At 34.2% G+C, this 19,253-nt stretch overlaps 1 long non-coding RNA gene across 1 annotated transcript; it reads left to right on the top strand.

The window, feature by feature from the left end:
* Nucleotides 1-12,572: 12,572 nt before the first annotated feature.
* Nucleotides 12,573-13,350, top strand: LOC113353590. Its single transcript, XR_003361392.1, has 2 exons — nucleotides 12,573-12,715; nucleotides 13,016-13,350. It is a non-coding gene; the product is annotated as an uncharacterized LOC113353590 (long non-coding RNA).
* The last annotated feature ends 5,903 nt before the right edge of the window (nucleotides 13,351-19,253 follow it).

Here is a 19,253-nt window from a genome sequence, read left to right as displayed (position 1 = left end):
ATATCATATGAAATCAGTGTGACTCGTGAACCGGATTGGTGTGTATACTCGTATGCAAACCGTTCTTGAACTGTGGTTACGGAACTGAGGGTGAGTATCCAAACCGGTACGCAAAATTAAACAGTTATATGTTCTTGAACTCCGCAGCGTTTCCAAACTGGTATGCAAACCGATTCAGTTTTATGAACTCTGCAACCGGCGAAAGTCTTTGAGTTTCCAAACCGATACGCAATCCTTAAAAGTTCTGTGGACTTATGAACTTAGGTTTGGTGGAAATTTTGCAAACTGGTTCGCAAACCTAAAAAATTATGTGACTTCCGGAACTCGGTTTCGGTTTAATTTCCAAACTGGTTTGTGAACTGTGACTGAACCGACTCACGAACTACTATGTATTTTTACTCGTACATTTACTAATCATGTCGATTATACTTTCATGTATGTTTAAACTATTTCTTCGAGATAATTAACATTTGATTAATTCTTTATAAACACTAGACTTAATTGATCACATGAAAATGAAGATTAAGATTTTAAGTTCAAACCGGCTAGTTTTGGATAACCATGTTGAACATAGTCTCTGTACACGGTTTTACCTAACTAGAGTGTATATCTTGTTTATGAGAATCATATCCAAAAATTCATCTAAAGGTAGATATTGTTTGCTTAATCTGTGGGAGGCATATTTGGTTTAAAGTCTTCAATTGAGTTGAAGGAACTCTTAGTTGGTGTGACGTCATCTAAAGGAATCAATTGTGCGGAGTCCTGCTGGGATTCAAGAGGCATAATGAGTGCGCCTGTACCATGATCGATGGGATACCTTTTAGGTCTCAACTACATTTCAGTCCGAAGTTAATTGGTAATAGTCTAGTGTCTGTAGCGGCTTAATACGATTTGGTATTCAATCTGGACTAGGTCTATACATTTGCGGTTTCCTCGTCAACAAAACTTCTAGTGTCTGTGTTATTTATTTTTCTGCATTATATTGTTTATCTTTATAATTGAAATATGACAGGTTGTGCGTTGATCAATCATAGTAGAGATATTCGACCTAGTTTGTTGGAAACGACTTGATTGATTATTGGATATTGGTCTTTGGTATCATCCAAGTTATCTCTTTTTGATTAGGTTCACAGATTTGATTATGTAAACGTTCTAGTCGCAAGAGATAGAGATATAACTCTAAGATACTATTCCTTGATTGATTTTAACTCTTGGAGTTGTATTCAGTTTGTCCATACATATTGCCTAAGAAAAAAGTGATGGTGTATTTTGGTACCCCGCGTTTTTACTAGGCGACATGAGAAAGATCAAGATATAGCTGATAATAAAAGAGTCACTCTCAGATGACATAACTATTGTTCTTGATTGAGAAAAAAGAACTCACTACAACTAGCAGATTACATGGCGAGGACTAATACACATACAATGACAATTAATATTAACTCCACTAACTCTAACATATATAAAGAAACATACCATTGCAATCAATACACATAAAATGACAGTTCTCATTAAATTTAACAGAAACACAACAACGAATGAGTGACTATAAACCAATGTAGTCGATCTCGTATTCCGGTTTGTCTCGGTCCCGAGCGAGACACTGGTACAACGTTGTCTCGGGGAGATTCCGTTTCCAAATCTCGGTGTAATCTCGGTTCAAACTTTTATATATATAATTTGATGGTTTAATGGACAGATTATTACACTTCATATTACTAGAGCACTGAATGCAGTGTTGTCTGCTGAGCATAAACAAGAGATGTGTCGTTGTCTTTACAATCATCAGGTGAGTGAAACATTTTTCGATTTTCTTCTGTCTTTGTTTGTGGCTTGCCTTGTTAAGAATCACTGAACACTATTTAGTTTTGTGTTGTGTGCATATGTCAAACATTTGACTGTCAATTGATAAATGTGGACTGTAAAATGAAGATGGGGGTTGGGGTCTACATGCTGAAGGACCAAGTACAATGTTCGGTTCATGCCTAAACTATGTTACTATGAGATTGCTTGGAGAAGGAGCTGATGATGGAGAAGGGGTAATGGAAAAAACAAGGAAATAGATTCTGGACCATGGTGGTGCTGCTGCTATAACATCATGGAGGGAAATGTGGCTTTCTGTACATAATTTAACCTCTTTATTGTGTTTTCTTTTAAAATTAGAGGGGAATAGACAATGTTCGTTCGGAGTTTCTAGTTCTTTTTAACTAATTCATTAATGGTGACATGTGCTAGAAGTTTTTGAATGGTCCGGCAACAATCCACTTCCCCCGGAAATATGGTTACTTCCTTGTTTTGCCTTTCCATCGAGGTTTCTACTTATCCTTCACTTCCCGAAGCATTTATAATACTCCCTCCGTCCCACTAATAAGTGACCTAGTTACTTTTAGATTTTGTCCCACCATTAAGTGACCTATATCACTAAATAAGGAGATATTTCTAAAATTATCCTTTTAATTGATTATAAGAAATATAAGAAATATGCATAATTTGATAGTCATGTTTATATTCGTTACATAGGTGTTTTAAAATGTTTTTCAATGGTACGAATTTTGCGAACATCCGTGGTGTAGTTTGAGAGATAAATCATTTCAAAATTTCACTATTTATTATCCATAAGGGTATAATTGTAAAAAGTGCTTAAAAATACTTTTCCCCTTGCTTGCCTTAAAAATTGTGCAAACTTGAACTAGGTCACTTAATAGTGGGACGGAGGGAGTATATGTTTTCAGCTGAAATTATAATCTGTTTAATAGAGCACTTTGTAAGTAAGCCATGTGCCTAGCTTTTCAGTGCACTACCCTGTCTCGGCCGGAATTTCGGTTCGTTTCCGCCTCATCTCAGCCGGAATTTCGGTTCGTTTTCGGGTACTTTCCGTCTCAGCGGAAAATTGTGTTTCGTTTTATGTTGGTCCGAAAACGGAAACTCCGCCGGAATTCCGGCCGAGATGTCCGAAATTGACTACATTGCTATAAACATAGTGTAACTATTCCCCCCATCAAACTGTTCAACTGTTTGAAGCTTGTCAAGGATTATAACTTTCATTTTTTTCCTTCAACATTTGATACCGTGGACTATGCAGTCCTTTGTAAAAATGTTTGCCAGTTGATCGGTGGTTGAAATGTAAGAAACATTGAAATTTTTTGCTTGAACCGGCATAAAAAAATGGAAGTCAAGATCCATGTGTTTAATTTTGCTATGAAATACATGGTTTGATGTTAAAGATAGACAACTAATGTTATCACATTAAAGTGTAGGTGGTACAAAAAAAATATAGGTCTTATAAAGCCACACTGCTTTGGTAGAAATTTGAGCAAGTATGCGACATTTAGCTTTAGTGATTGACCTTGTAACGGTAAACTGCTTCCTAGTAGACCATGAAATATGACTGACCAAAAAATATGCCAGGCCCATTAATAGATCTTCTGTCGTCTGGAAAGTCATCCTAATCAATATCATTATAGCCTTGTGGAGTATGAAGACCTTGGGAGAACAATAAACAATGGTGACCAGTCGATTTGACACATCTAATAATTAATAATCTTATAGAACAACAATTATATATGTTGTAGTAGGCTTATGCATAATTAACAAACTTGATTCATTGATAAACTTATCACTAATCTTATCCGAGTGACGTATTTAGAATCCCAACCAAAGAACTATACTATATATGTTGGAGTTTATGTGATAGAACATGTGAAGAACAACATTTTGCACCAACCATATGAGTCTTGTTCAAAAAATCCAAAGTATACAATGATTGACATAAGAACAAACCTGATGCATTTGTTTTGATCTCTAGAAAGTGATTTAATCACCGAGGTTTTTAACGGTAATTTATACCCAATGTAATGTAACGATAATTTCAACACAATATGAGATTGAGTTACCTGTAAGCAGTATGTCATCGTCATATACAAAAAGGACGTGCGAAGCTTACAAAAAAAATTTGGGTATAAAAATATCTATGTATCCTTACGTAACTGAGTGATAAACACATCCTCCTGCAGATCATCACGTAGAAAAGCGTTGCTGACGTCAAGTTCCTAAGTTTTTTTGTTGAAATGCACTACAAGAGACAAGATCAATTCGATAGTTGTTGAATTGGATACAAAACCAAATGTTTTTTTTATAATTAAGTCCTGCACATTGATGAAGTCCTACAACTACTAATCTAACATTGTATTTATCAAGAGATCCATCTGCCTCTTATTTGATTCTACAGACCCACTCACGACCAACTACATTTTGATTAGGAGCATAAGGAACCATATACCAAGTTCAGGTGGAAATAAAAACATTATATTCTGCTGATATTGCATTTCTACAATTTTCATCCTTTTGAGATTGAGTAAAGCATGTAGAATGAGAAATGAAAAAACTTAGAAATGCAATTGGTGGATGTTCAGTAGCAAAACACATCTTGGGTCTAAAAATACCAGATTTGCCTAATTATCATGGTATGTTCATTTTGCACAATAATTGTGATGCTTGTAGTGCTGAGTCTGAATAGGACAAGTAGATAAAACTAAACTTGATCAATGAAGATTCAGATATGACAGGAAGAGAGGGAATAATAGTCTTAGACTGCGTAACAAACCATTTCGCAACCAAAAGATTCTAAATGCATTGAAGGTGTAACCAGAGTAGTTTAACTCGTTCAAGGGTCCTACTCGGTTACGGACCTTAGAGCTTGGAACAATGAGTTTGGGCTTGGAACTCTCCTAATACTCGGATGAATTTTTTAGAGGCTTATTCCCGTTGATCATATATATTTTTACTAACATGACGTATACGTAACTAAAATCAAAATTTTAACGTTATCATGTATTTATTTAGTAACACATTTATAAATAAAATTATATATAAATTCATCATAACATACATCCCGCATTAAGGAAACTCATGAAAAGAAAAGACAAAAAACCGACTTGGAATCGACTAAAATATCGCCTGAAATTGTTCTTGGAGGCCTATTTAATCGCTCAAATTCGGATTTAGGTTGAAATCCGAAATCACCAAGGTCATTTAGCGCATACCGATTAATTGCTTGAAAATCAGCCTTGGAGAATTTGTTAAACTACTCTAGGTTTAACAGAAGATTGTGAAAGAATATTAATAGTATATGAAAAACATTCTTCATTAAACACTACATGTATTAAAATACACAAAATTGGTTAAAAAGATCAAAATCAACAATTCCTGGGTGAAATGGACAGTTAGATTTTGATATTGTTTAAATGGACAAAAATGTAAAAATAGGCAGGATGTAACCAGTTTAATCGTGCCCATTTTCAAATATTTTTTCTTATTTTTAATTTACACAAGATGTATCCAGTTTCATCCTTGCTATTTTTTAAATTTAAGCTAGGATGAATCCAGTTTCATCTTGCTATATTTTTTTGGCCATTTCACCCAAACTATTTTTTACTCGTCCATTTGAATCGTGATTTAAAAATATTTGGACAAATGACCCATTTTCCGATTAAAATATAATCTCCGCCCGAGATATGTTCCAAACACCTATAATTCTCTCGACGTGTACAATAGCCAATAAAGACATATGGAGTACTTTTAGGAGCCAACTTGTCTGAAACATATTGGTAACCAAATCCCTTTAGCATTGTAAAATCTGGTGATTTTCCAAAAGAATATCTAATGAAGATAAACAGTCAATACTTATGACACGTAGTACATTGATAATGTAACTGGAAATCATGAACGATTTTTACCCATAACGGAATCAGGTAAATAAGCCTTAATCGAATGGTTTAAAAATATCAATAATATGTATATGCTTAGATTCTGCAAGTTCATTTTGTTCAGCAGTGTAAGGGCATGTGTGTTTCATGTTTAATACCATGAGAGGTGGTAAAACCATCCAACTCCTTATGAATAAAATTTCAACCATCATCAGTCTTACGAATAGTAATATATTACGTTACATAACGGATTCTCTAATTGAATCTTTAAATTAAGGGGAAATTTGGGTTACCTTCCCTATAAAGATCGGTAATTTGCAGTACCTCCCCTACGGAAATAAAATTAACAAAACATCTCCTCGTTAATAATTTAGTCTATTTCAAGTTAGCTGACTTAATACTAACTTGCACGTGGTTTTTATATTTTTGGAGTAATTTACGTTACTTCCCTTGTAAAAATCAGTAATTTGCATTACCTTCTCTGTGAATATTGGTAATTTACATTACCTCCCTTATAAAAAATCACGTGTAAATTAATACTGAGTAAGCTAACTTGGAATAGAAAAAATTATTGATGAGAGGAGGTTTTGCTAATTTTAATTTTTATAGTGAAGGTAATGAAAATTACCTATCTTTACCATTATCCCTTAAATTAAAGTAAAATGCTTTAAAATTAGACTTCTCATGAAGTAGGAAAAGCTTAAAAAACATAAAAAAATACTTATTATAGTAACATAGCATAAGAATACCACTATTAGATATCATAGGAGACGGTTCCCAATAATCCATGTGCATGCAAGAGTTCATGTGGCTTTGTGAAAGATTTATAAAGGGGATACCATATCTCTAGGGGATGCCAAGTTAGAGATATATTGGTCAGGGTAATTTTATTTATAAGAACGATATCCCTCACAGAGACTTGGTTTCCCCTTTATAATCCCTTGTTGTAGTATAATGAGAAGAAACCGAAAACAGTAATTTGTGAGACCTTCCTAGTTGATAACACTCGGACACAATTGTTTTTTTTTTTTTAATTATAGATTTATCAAAAGAGTTATAGAGACTCTACACAAGGTTTGAAATGAAGGGTGAGCAAGTCTGTGATGCCAAACTGCTGGTAATGCTTTACCGATATGAAAAGCTCGATCAAAATGGAGGAGCAAATGTGACGAGGTCTCTGTAGTAAAATCTTCCCAGTGTGAAGATCTTAAACAGTAAAAACCAGTAGATGAAAAGGTTATAATATTATTTTTATACCTACTTCTATCGACATTTAACTTTATGTAATGTTGTGTATGTTTATCAATCCACTAATAACCTTCTTTTAGTCTATTAGTTTATTTCAAATAACTACTAATCCAATATAATTTTAGTTAATCTTCTCACAAATTATGCTCATATTTTCCAGCGTTCGGGTTCCCTTGATTTTTCCTAGTGAGGATTTTAATAGAGAAATACCCTATGAGAAGCAATTTGGAACCGCCATAATGACGTGGAAAAGTTTTTTTTTTCTTCGATTTTTTAAGGTCTTAGTCTTGCTTTTTTCCATCGACATGATGGCTGTAATCCAGACTAACTCTAGTGTTTCTCAGAGAAGTATTGAACAAATATAAACAAAAAAGGTGGAATCAATACTGGGGGTTAACTGATTTCTCGCTTCTCCATGATTCTTCTGGTGCTAATGGAGGTAATCGTGATAAAGAGATGTATTGACCTTCTGTTCTTTTTCTAAAGACGATCAGTGGAGATTGTTCACTAGATTATCAAGGTTCCACTTTGATTATAAATCCTAGTTATGGACATTTGGGTTTTAATTGAGGTAATCTAGAGAAATAAATGGATCCACATTATGTTTTTCTGCCAAAGACGATCAATGAAAATTGTTTACTAGATTATAAACCCTCTACTTTGATTGAAAGAAAATAAGTGGTCTCACTTTCTTCTATCAGTCTTAAAGAAGCAATCAAAGGTTGTAAGAATTTGGTTATTGGATACTTCATTGGCAAAAATATTTCCTTCCCGGAAGTTCAATATGCAGTTGCCAAAACTTGGAAGACAAAAGCAGAGGTACAAATTAATATCCATGGTAGTAATGATTTTTCTTTAAATTCTTGAATTTGGAAGATAAAGCTGTATCTCTAGATCATGGAGCTTTCTATACTGAAATAAACTGTTTGTGGTTAGACCTTAGACCACTTTGCTGGAAAAAACCACTCAGAGATGAAAACGATATCAATGTGGCTTTTGATTTATCATCTTCCTATTCACTTGTGGAACAAAGTGGGATTACTTCCAAATGCTTGTTTCATTGGTAAGCCCCTGCAGACGGATAAATATGCTCTCAAAAAGACTAGACTTACATATGCGAGAATCTTGGTTGAAATCAGCCTCAATTGCGGGACACGTCCATTTATAAGTTGATAGTAATTTCGTCCTGAATATTTTGGTGGGGTACCAACGGAGACCACCAAAGTGTAGTATTTTGCGTTTTCTATTTTCATTAGCAAATGCGCTACCAAAGGGACAAAGACTAGGGATCGTTAGACTCCAAAGAAAAATCAACAGTTGGGAGGAGTTGGGAAGACGTTATCAACAACGGAGAAGGGTAACGTGCAAGACCCTGTCGTATTAATTACATAAACACGACAACGTAGCTTTCAGTGTAAGATATGATACAAGGGAAATAATCATTACAAATGGCATAAAACCAATCATAACTAACTCCAGGGAAAAGTTAGGTCCGATGACTTCAATGTACAGATTTTGGGTAGAGATGGTGTCTCCAAACAAGAATTCGACCTACTTTAGAAGGAACAAGAAGTCATGGGGACTAGGAAAAGATGAAGCTTTTAATCAAACACATATCAGTTATTTGATTCCTTTTAATATATTAAGATATTCTTTTGAATTACCTTAAACGTTAGAAGAGGTGAGTAATGGGGAGCATGCCAGTGGTTAAACGCGTAGTCCGAAACATATTGATACAGCGGGAAAGGTTGTGAAGGGAGATGTGAATAATACTTCTTAATCTTTATAAGGAGTTTTGACGATCAGTGCAATGAAAAACGTCTGATTTATGCTTGTTTTTACGATGAAGAGTCAGAGTAGAAACTCATGAGGATGCGATGTCCGTGAAGTTTTAGCCTCTTGAGGTGGTATCTCGTAGTAAACCAAAGTCGGAGCAACAACTTATGAATGATCTTATGAACTTTAGTTCCAAAGTGAATCTTCCTGCTAGTAGTAAGAGTTTGGAGATGGAGAAGAGTTTGGAGGCATTGTTGAAAATTACAAGAAATTGGATTTGAGTACGGATTCAGTTCCTAGTAATGAGAAGTTGGGGCGTAGAAAAAAGACTCTTGCCAAGAAGAAATTCTAAGTTTGCTCTTTTTATTTGTGACTTTTAGTCTTTAAGATCTTTGCCTTTATCGTAGTTGTTTGCTCGGATGGGTGATAGGCATAATTATATTTTTTGTAATTATATATTGTAGGAATTACCAATAGGTACCATTATAGTGTTCTTAGTTAGTGGCAGGTCCATCCATCAAAGTCCAGTAATCAGAGGTCCATAATTAAAAGAAAACATGAAAATGGACCAAATTTTTTAAGCCCAGGTCCTGCACACGTGCGAGATCAGGTATACGTAATATGAAAATACCACAAATAACCTTTCCTATTTAATATGTTAAAAGTAGGAGAAATATTATTCACATTTCATATTCATTTTCTTCTTCTCTTTCCTCTCACCATTGCTGCAGATGAAGATGAAGATTTGTCTTTATTCTTTCTCGTTTCTACCGAATCAGATGATGAAGATTTTTCTATTGTAATGTTTCTTTTAAGGTTTTGGCGATCTAATCATTGTTGTGCTTGATTATGTTTTCGATCTCCATGGTTGATTTGTCGACTATATATTAGATCTAGATGAATAATCACATTTTTTGTTCATTTCGTTGCTAGATTCGATTGTGCCACTTCCATTTTAGATGTTTTAGACGTGTTAAAGTTCTTTTTTGTATATGAAGCAACAGTACGTATATCCCGTACTGATAGAAACTTAGTTTATTTTTGAGAAGAAGAAGAAGAAGAAGATGCATCGTTATGATTTACGACGAGAAGATTGTTTGTGTTTCCAGGTATGTATATTAACAATGATTTTCGGTTTCCATTCTATTTTTTTCATAGATTCGTTACTAGTTTTTCACATGCAGCTGAAGTTTAGATTATGAATCAGCAGTACATATATGATGTACTGAAAAATTATGCTTTAATTTTGTTATTTTTGTAGTTTTTGATATTTTTCTTCTTCGATCTAGAAGTATATATATGGAATATTGAAGAAAAAAAAGTGTTTCGATTCTGGTTTTTAGAGATTCATTACTTGGTTTTCACATGCAACTGATTTTAGTTTCATTTTTGTTGTTTTTGATATGCTTTTAAGTTGTTTTTGTGTATTAATCATCGGTACGTATATAATATACTGGTGGATTTTGATGGAACAAGTTCAGATCTAAATAAACAATCATGTTTTGTGTTTATTTCATTAGTAGATCTGATACTTTTATGGTTTGTTTTTCAGTTTTCTTTTGTTATTATCAATTGTTGATAAACATCACTGTCCAGAGTTCGTCCTAAATTTTATACTTCTCTTGCTGTTTTAAAAGTTTGTGGGGATATAATTGATGAAAAGAATGTACACAGTTGGGTTTTGCTTAGATTTTTTTATAGACCTTCTTTGATTCATATGTGTAGTATTTGAATTTTATGTTTGTTAGTGATGATGTGAAGTGTTTGATGAATAAGTGTTCTTGAAATGCATTAGAAGCGTTGGGTATCTTTAGAGAGATGAGAATTGAAGGAGTTAAATTGGAATTGCACGACTGTATCTTACTCATTGCTGGTGCTCCACTTGGTGAAGAATTGAAGGGGATTTTGATTCATGTGTATGTGCTCTTCCTCTTATGTGGTCTTCCTCTTTTCTGTATTTCCTTTTAAGATTCATGATACAATTTGTATCTTATCTATCACGGACAGGTGAAGGTGGGAACCCGTTATGCGTTACTCAACTTTGGATCACCAGTGGATGCATCTCAGCTATATAAATTACTCCATGCCCTTCATCCACATCCTCATCAGAAGAAAAATTAGCAGGCAGAGGTGCACCTGGAACATGTATGTTGCTCGGATTTTGTTGCTTTTGTCATACATACCAAAATAAATAGAATAGTAGCTTGGTGCATCTTCTCGATGTTGTTTACTGCTCTGGAACTGTTATCCTCAACTGGATAGATATACCTCACCCTGTGTAGTTTCTTAAATGCCAAATGGCCTAATGTAGGCTCATGGGCATGCGGATAAGTAAAAGGTTAGCCTAATATTTACAGTAAGATAATGTGATTTTGTTAACTGATACTAGTTTTTGAAAGCTTTATCGTTCTCCCAAAATCATGTAGACCTCTGAGGCAGAACAATTTTTTTTTCTACCACAAGTTTCCTGACTACCTGCTGTTGTGCGATATTGCTGTCTCACTGGAATACCCATTTCTTGCTTCATGCTACAAACAGACACCACCTGATACACAACTGTTTTTTTCACCCTTAGTCACTATGTGGAAATGATAATCTATAGAGTCACAAGACTCATAAATTGTTATTATCAATTTTTTTTCAGTTTTCTTTTGTGTATTACCTATCAGTACATATATGACGTACTGTTTTCTTTTTGTGGTTACTATGAATCTATAGGTTTTCTCTTATTTTTTTGGGTTTGTTATAGTTTGTTTTTGTGTATAAATTGACAGTACATATCTGGTGTACTGATATAAAATTCTTTTGATTCTGTTTGTTCAGTGTTTTGCCACTTTTTTTTGGTTTGATCCATTAGTACATATGGGTAATACTGAAATATGTGTATGAATTGACAGTACATATCTGGTGTAATGAGTTTGTTATGATTATTGAGCATTAAATTACTCGAATTGGTGATTAATTAAGAGTTGATTCTTTATTTTGTCAAAGCTTCAGAGTTGAGGTAATCTTCTAATTCAAATATTTTGGAAATTGATAACGGCAGATGTGATGATGATGATGGTTTACAAGACTGTGCTCTCAAAATTAATGCACCAAATCTAGTGTCATTTACCTATCATGGTTGGGTGGCAAAGGAATATTTTCTTTCCAGTTTTCAAACACTAGAGTCTGCAAGCGTTTGGCTTTGTGTACCAAGGGGGCGAAATATAGGTGCAGCTGTAAGTAAGTTTTTTCAAGCGCTTGCACATGTAAAAAATTTAACAATATGTGTTGCAACCCTACAGGTACTCTTCTTTCTTTTGCTCTCTTTAAATTTTTATGTAATATATGCTCAAGCAGATTCCTAAAAACTAATATACTTGCTAATGTTGCTTTAGTTGTGATGAATAAGCAATATCCGTTGCGGACGAGTTCGTAAACATTGTACCTATATTTCATAATTTGGAGAAGTTGTTACTAGAACTGGAAGTAACTATTGATAAATCAGTATTTCCACTGCTCAAAGCATCACCTAATTTGACTCATCTTGAATTTAATGAGGTAAGTACACAAAACTTGTGATGTTTATTACCCATCTTAGAAAAACAAGTCCTGGGTGTTGTTAAGCATATTTATGCCATTAAAAAATTTACTCTTTTAATGTTTATCTGTTTCTTTTTTTTTTCTAATCCCAGCCCAGAACATTCACGACAAAGTAGAAGATGAAGATTGGGATGGTCTTATGTTGACAACAAGATGTTTGTTTGAACACCTCCATTCTGCTTGTTTCATGTTTTTTAATGGAAATGCGAGGGAGATGAGGTGATTGAAACTAATTCTGAGGAATGCAAAAGTTTTGCATACAGTTACTGTTGGAAGTTACATCAATCCTATAATGCGAAAAACAAACAAGTACTTATGTCAGAGTTCCCAAGTCTTCCTAAAGCCTCCGGCAGATGTATGGTTGAATTCCACTAAGCTTGCTTGATGCTGTTTTTAAGCTGGTTAGTTTTCTATATCCTGGTATTTATTGTCAAATAGGATCTCTTCGGTGCAGATGAATTTGTGTACAATCTACCTAACGGGGATGATATTGAAAAAAAAATATCATCTCCCAAAACTAGGAAACTTATCAAGAATTTCTCGAACTAGTTCATCTACTTTTATGTCCTTGAGAACAGTCGATGGGTCTGTTATTTAGATTAATTCGTATCATCCTACAATATATGTGATGTAATACGTTTTCTAATTTATTTATAATTGATTCTAACATGTATGTACTTTACCTGGAAGCGGTGCAGCAGATAGGTACTCGAATTGTAAGCAGCGGATATATACTCGAATTTGTAAGCAGTGCAACAGATATGTACTCAGATTTGTAAGCAGTGCGGCATATATGTACTCAAATTTGTTAGAAGATATGTGATCGAATTTGTGAGCAGTGTGCCAGATATGTACTCAAATTTGTAAGCAGTGTAGACACACACGTTTGGTAGCAAGGGGTATTATGGTCATTTCTATGTTTTAATTAATTTTGGACCTCCGGATAAAAAAAAATTCGGTTGGACCATACTATAAATAACTATATGGGCCTATGGCCAAACAAGAAATTTTCCTTATATATTTTACCTTTATCGTAGTTGTTTGCCTTTATTTGTGACTACATTTTTAAACTCATAATTATATTAGCTAGTTCTTGTTATTTCTCTAATAATATTTTTTAGCAGTTGGATTTAGAGTAATAATTGTTCTTGAAGGCTGAATTGAGTTAAGGCAGATGCAACTTTCTATTTCCCAGCGATATCAGAGTTTGGGGATTTTAATGGGTTATGTCAATATAGTCTATTATGGGGTGATTTGTATGAGATGTTACAGTTGATAGAGATTGAAGGATGCATGTGTTGCTTCCATGGATAGAGAATTGGGATTTGAATTACAAGAAGATGACGGGAAAAACCTATAAATCTAATTGCAAAGTGGAGATGTATGTTAAGCTGGTTGCAAATAGTTCTTGGATGGTATGGAAATAATAGTTAACTGACAAAGATTGCGACAATCGGTAGTGTGGTGGCTAGACGTTCATAAAGTAGAAAATTGGTTTTGTGGTCGGATTTAGGAAAAAGTTGGGTTTTGGAGTTTGGTGTTGGTGTTTGAATAGGCCTTTGGAAAATTACTTTTCCGATCCAAATAGAAGCTTGAAAAGAACAGAAATGGGGGAAGAGCGGCTACAAACCCGTCAAGAGTAGAAAAGAAGGGTTTGCTGATTTTTTTTTTATTTTCTTGATAGTTTTCTAAGTTGCTTGTTAGGGTTTATAAAAAAGCGAGGGTACCCAAATATACCTCAAGCTAAAACTTTTCCTACCTATAAGTATTTTCTCCGAAAGTGATTGTCTATGGACTGATTTGAGATAATACAACTAATCGGTTCAACTTCGTGTGATCGTCTATCGGTACGAGATCGAGACAATACAACAACGAAGTATGTTTACTTGATACAAAGGTTCGGACTTAACCAAACACAATAGGATTGCTTATCAAGTAAATAGGAATTAACGTTTGTGTAATTTACTTTAATTATAATAAAACAATTATAATGCGGAATATAAAAGTAAATGACACAGCAAGATTTTGTTAACGAGGAAACCGCAAATACAGAAAAACCCCGGGACCTAGTCCAGAATTGAATACTCTCAGGATTAAGCCGCTACACAAAATTACACTAACTTCGTATTGATGAGACCAAGTAACTAACCCTATAGTTCAGTTAGTTCCTTCTGTATTCCCACGCCTCCAACTTATAAATAAGTCATGTACTTGGAACAATTACTTTGGTTCGTATTCCAAACAGTAAAGGAACAACAAATCTGTTTGGTATCAACTCCATTCAACCAAGTGATATGAGTCGGACAAAGGCTCTTCCGTTTATCTCAACATAAACTCCTTCGTCAGGTCCTTAGATCTATCTTATGTTCAATCACCCAAAGGTAATCGTTTAAGATTAAGCCAACAACACCTTTAATCCGAAGAATCGTGTTGATGACGATCTACTCAATTAATCAATCCAATCTACCACAAGGATAAACCGATTATTAATTGGATCCTCTTTTACCGAAAAAAGTATTGTGCACACCAAAGATTATAAAACCCAAGTCAGATCTTCAGTATCTTCTTTGTCTTCAAATCTTCTTAAATCTTCAATAAAAACCTGCACACAATCACTTGAATCTCTTGTGATCAATCATGCACAGAACTGAATCTGTTAACAATGGATTATCACAAGATCTTCTTTAGAACTAACAACAGTCTAAAGATCCCTGTCGAAACTCTGAACTAGTTTGAGTGAATCTTATATCAGAAGAGAAGATTCTCAAGAATCACTAGTACAAAAATGATGTTAGGTAACAATTACAAACCGTTACAGTAGCACTTCTGTAACAGTTTTGATTTTTTCCATGGTGTTACTAAAGCCCCTATTACGGAAAGCTTATAAAAACTGTTACAAAATATCACTTCAGAAATGTTACATAACGACTAAAACTGTCATTGTTCGTGGTTTTTCGTAGCAGTTTACCAAAAATATTTTTACTGAATCAGCACTAACGTAACATAATCTTCACAAAACTATCGCCGTTCACAGTTTATGGTAGAACATTTGGAAATAAACTGTTGCTACTATTAGAGCAGAAGTAACAGTTTTTAGTTAAACTGTATCATAATCCTGGGTTATAGTAACATATTATTATTAAAGTGTCATTAGATTTCCCTTTCAAGCTTCCTAGAGTAACAGTTCCCTCACAAAACTATCACCATAAGCCATTTGTGGTAACATATTTAACCACTGAGTTATCAACGATACGAAGCTAAAATGAACCTAAAATGAAAATCAGTGGTAAACAACATTAAAAGGATGGAACATCAACATCTATTAAATCTTTAATTCAATTACAGTACAACCTGAACTCAGTTGACATATAAAATCACTTGCACATCCTAAGTTAATTCAAAATTCAAATCACTATAATTTTCAAATATTCACAGACAAGTTTAATTCTTCAAAACAGATAAACTGAATCGGAGTTGCATATTCTGAAACGACACCTGCACATGGTATTGTCTATGGCTCACATAGATAAACAATAAAACACCAATATCTACATAAGAAACTTCCATGTCGGCAACCCTGGCCACAAAGATGTCCTTCAGTCTCCAAAGCCGATTAAATTTTGCAGAAGTTACAAAGAAGCATCTAGCCTCCTTGAAAATTAAAGAAATGAAAAGAACCTTTAGTATGAAGAAAAAAAAAACTAAATGTAAAAATCAAATATATATGTACTGAAAGCACAAGCATCTGCAGTTAATCAAGCAAAGAGATTTACTTGACTGGAGGAATTAATTTGACTAGAGAAACCACTGTAGTAAAGGACTTTCATGTACCATAATCCCGAATTAATAACTTACAGATAAGAAATATTTATTACTACATTAACTTCTTCCAAGGTTTTGCATCCCTTTAACCAACTCCTTGGATCCAGTAATATAATAAAATACTTCAGAAAGTTTTAAACAAGTTAGATGCTAAAACCAGGTTAAGCAAAAAGTTTGCAAACAATAAGTATATAAGATGTTTCCAGGACACAAATAGTTGCATACATATACTTTTAGTAAACTAGAACACTAAGAAGTGAGGATTTAGCCATGATATGATATGATTTCCCTTAGGTTGCCAAATCTCATTAGAATCCACCCATATGAAGTGCAAAAACACAAACACGTGCAAAAGTATGCACATGTTTCGGTTTAGATATAAAAGTGATAAATGTTTTTATCTCCTCAACTAAGATACTCCTGAAATGAAAGGAAGTAGACTTACTTGTACAGTAACGTCAGGATTTTAAAGCTTAATTTGAAAAGCCTTGGAGTCTCAATTTATAGAGTATTCTTTGGAAATATCAGGCATTAGATGCAACTTCTTATCAACTACGTGGGGGGTTCGATGATAATTTTTCCTTGAACTGATCACCAAGTAAAATTAAATCATTGGTTTAGTATTAGAAGCTTAATATATTAAACAAAGAAGCATGACTTGTATTAAAAAATGTACAGTGTATCATCATCTCCTGATTCGCAAAGGGTTCAACAACATTCTTATATCTGTCTTTGCTTGAGCTACGTAATTCTGGCAAATATATGAATCTTGCCACAGCAACCCCAGAGAGACACAACCTCTGACTTCTTGCGGACACATTGCAAAAAAGGTATAGTCTTCAAAATCGCATTCATGGGTCACATGAAAGGGGAAAAAAATTAAGAAAAATAACATCAAATAGACGCTATGTACATAATATATCAAGTAAGGTCTATAAACCAGAGTCCAGAGCCTAAACTTAATAATTGAAAAATGAGAAAAGAAGTTTAGGAACCAATTATAAAACTGGAAGTTGCACCAGCGTTCACTTAGATTAAGATGATTGGAATGACGAATACAGTACCTTTGCTTTAGCATTACCGAATGGTTCCTGGGATACTCCAGCAGAATTGTTCTACAAAATCGCTAACTACGAGACCTTCAGCTTGTTAAAAAAGAGAGCAAACCAACCTCAATAGAGAAAATAAGATAAAACCAAATTATAAATTAGGGATTTCACTAAAAACCCCAAAATCACGTACCTAGTAGTATATGAGAATCACATGTTTTAAATCCTTGGAACCAGCTTCAAGAGCACAATCAGGTGACGGAGGACCACAATTTTCCCTCAGAGGAAGAAATCAAGGAATTCTTCAAGGAAAATAAAGATGAAGTTCATGTGGTTTATAATTAGCACAGAGAGAAATCTTTGAACAAGAACAAAATCGAAAAAATTATGGTGTATGATCCAGAGCAATTGAAAACAAAAGATGAACCCTTTATCGAATCCAACTCAAAAAATCTCAGAGAAATAGAGATAGTGAGTGATCGAGATCCCTATGTCGAACCAAAAATAAAGACCTAGAATTTTCTAAGAGAGCGAAGCGTAAAATTAAAGAGATGGGATCTTCCTGTAGATAGATTAGGTTTTTTATTTAACGAGAATAGAAACATGGGTGATGAAATTGAGAGATTGGGTTACAGGTTCTTCTGGAGATTTCAGCGGAGCTGAGAGGCGAAGCCGAGAGGTTAGGGAGAACTGTATTTTTTATGGATGCCCTTGACATACATATCGATTCTCATTTAAATCATAACCGCACAGTAAATGGACGGCCGTAATTATAAGAATAGCTCCTAATTAGATAACAGGTTTATATAAAACCTGTTACAGTATCCCGAGAATAGTAACAGTTTGCAACTGTTATCATACACCGAGATATAGTAACAGGTTTCTTCAAAACCTGTCATTGTACGGCTGTTCAATAACGGTTTGAAAACGGTTACAGTTGTTGGTCATTAACGATGACAGTTTTGATAATAAACTGTTACATATGCTTTACCACTAACTATTTTGTAACAGTTCATTTGTGAACTGTCATCGTTTTTTATACTGAACTGTTACCAAATCCCTTTTTTGTACTAGTGAATAAACAAACTAGGTGCAATCAGATTTCAACCACCGTTGGTCAATCAAATCAATCGAAAACAAAATATAAACCGCAATTATCTAGTTTCCCACCAACGGTACAAGGTAGATTTTCTCAATCCCAAAGAAGACTTTAAACTGAGCGGCCGTAAGATATTTCTACTAATTAGGTTACTCTCCTCTCCGAATAGGCGACTACACTAGTAACAACAACAAAAGAGTAAATCTGTTGTTACGAAGGATTAGTTTGCTAGAAAGGCAAACTTTGAGTATTTATAGACAAGGAAGTTTGGACACCAAGGAATTTCCAAAACCGAAAATATTCTCAAGATATTCATTAAAGCACAGATTCGGTTTTCATAATTCCTGGAAATGCTCTGTCCAAAAATAACGATCGAAATCTCTCGGAAAATCTAATTAGTAAATGCACATTACTAATTGTGCAATTTCCCTACAAAATGAAATTAATAACCTTAATCAAAAGATTCTTAACTTACTTATGTTTCGATCCTGGGATTCTCTTCCCTTAGCCGTTAGGGAATATCTTTGAACAATTAAAGAAATAAACATTCACAACACGCGTTCAAAGTTTGTCGACATATTTACTTTGTAAGTTCTCTTTCACACTTACAACCTTGAAACCTATTTTCCACACTTCCAAATAAGTTTAGAATTGGTTCATCTAAGTTTCAAGAACTATGTGATTGATCAAACCAACATTAAATCACAATCATGGGTTTAAGGTTCTACCAAAACAAGTTTCGGTTCTACCTCCATGTGAGTACTGTGCATATTCACACTAGCTTTCCAAAAATTCAGTTGACTAGGTACTAGGATCGGTACCCCATATATATATGGTATCTAACTTATATGTGTTGCACATGTCCATAGGATCGGTTCCCCTTTGCCTAAAAACGTGTTGCACATGTCCATAGGATCGCTTCCCCTTTCTGCTATAAACCTTGCTGCACCCTATACAAGGATCAGTTCC

This window comes from Papaver somniferum, chromosome 2 (genome assembly GCF_003573695.1).
Source record: "Papaver somniferum cultivar HN1 chromosome 2, ASM357369v1, whole genome shotgun sequence".
NCBI classification, from domain to species: Eukaryota; Viridiplantae; Streptophyta; class Magnoliopsida; order Ranunculales; family Papaveraceae; genus Papaver; species Papaver somniferum.
This window is presented reverse-complemented; position numbering and strand designations above follow the sequence as displayed.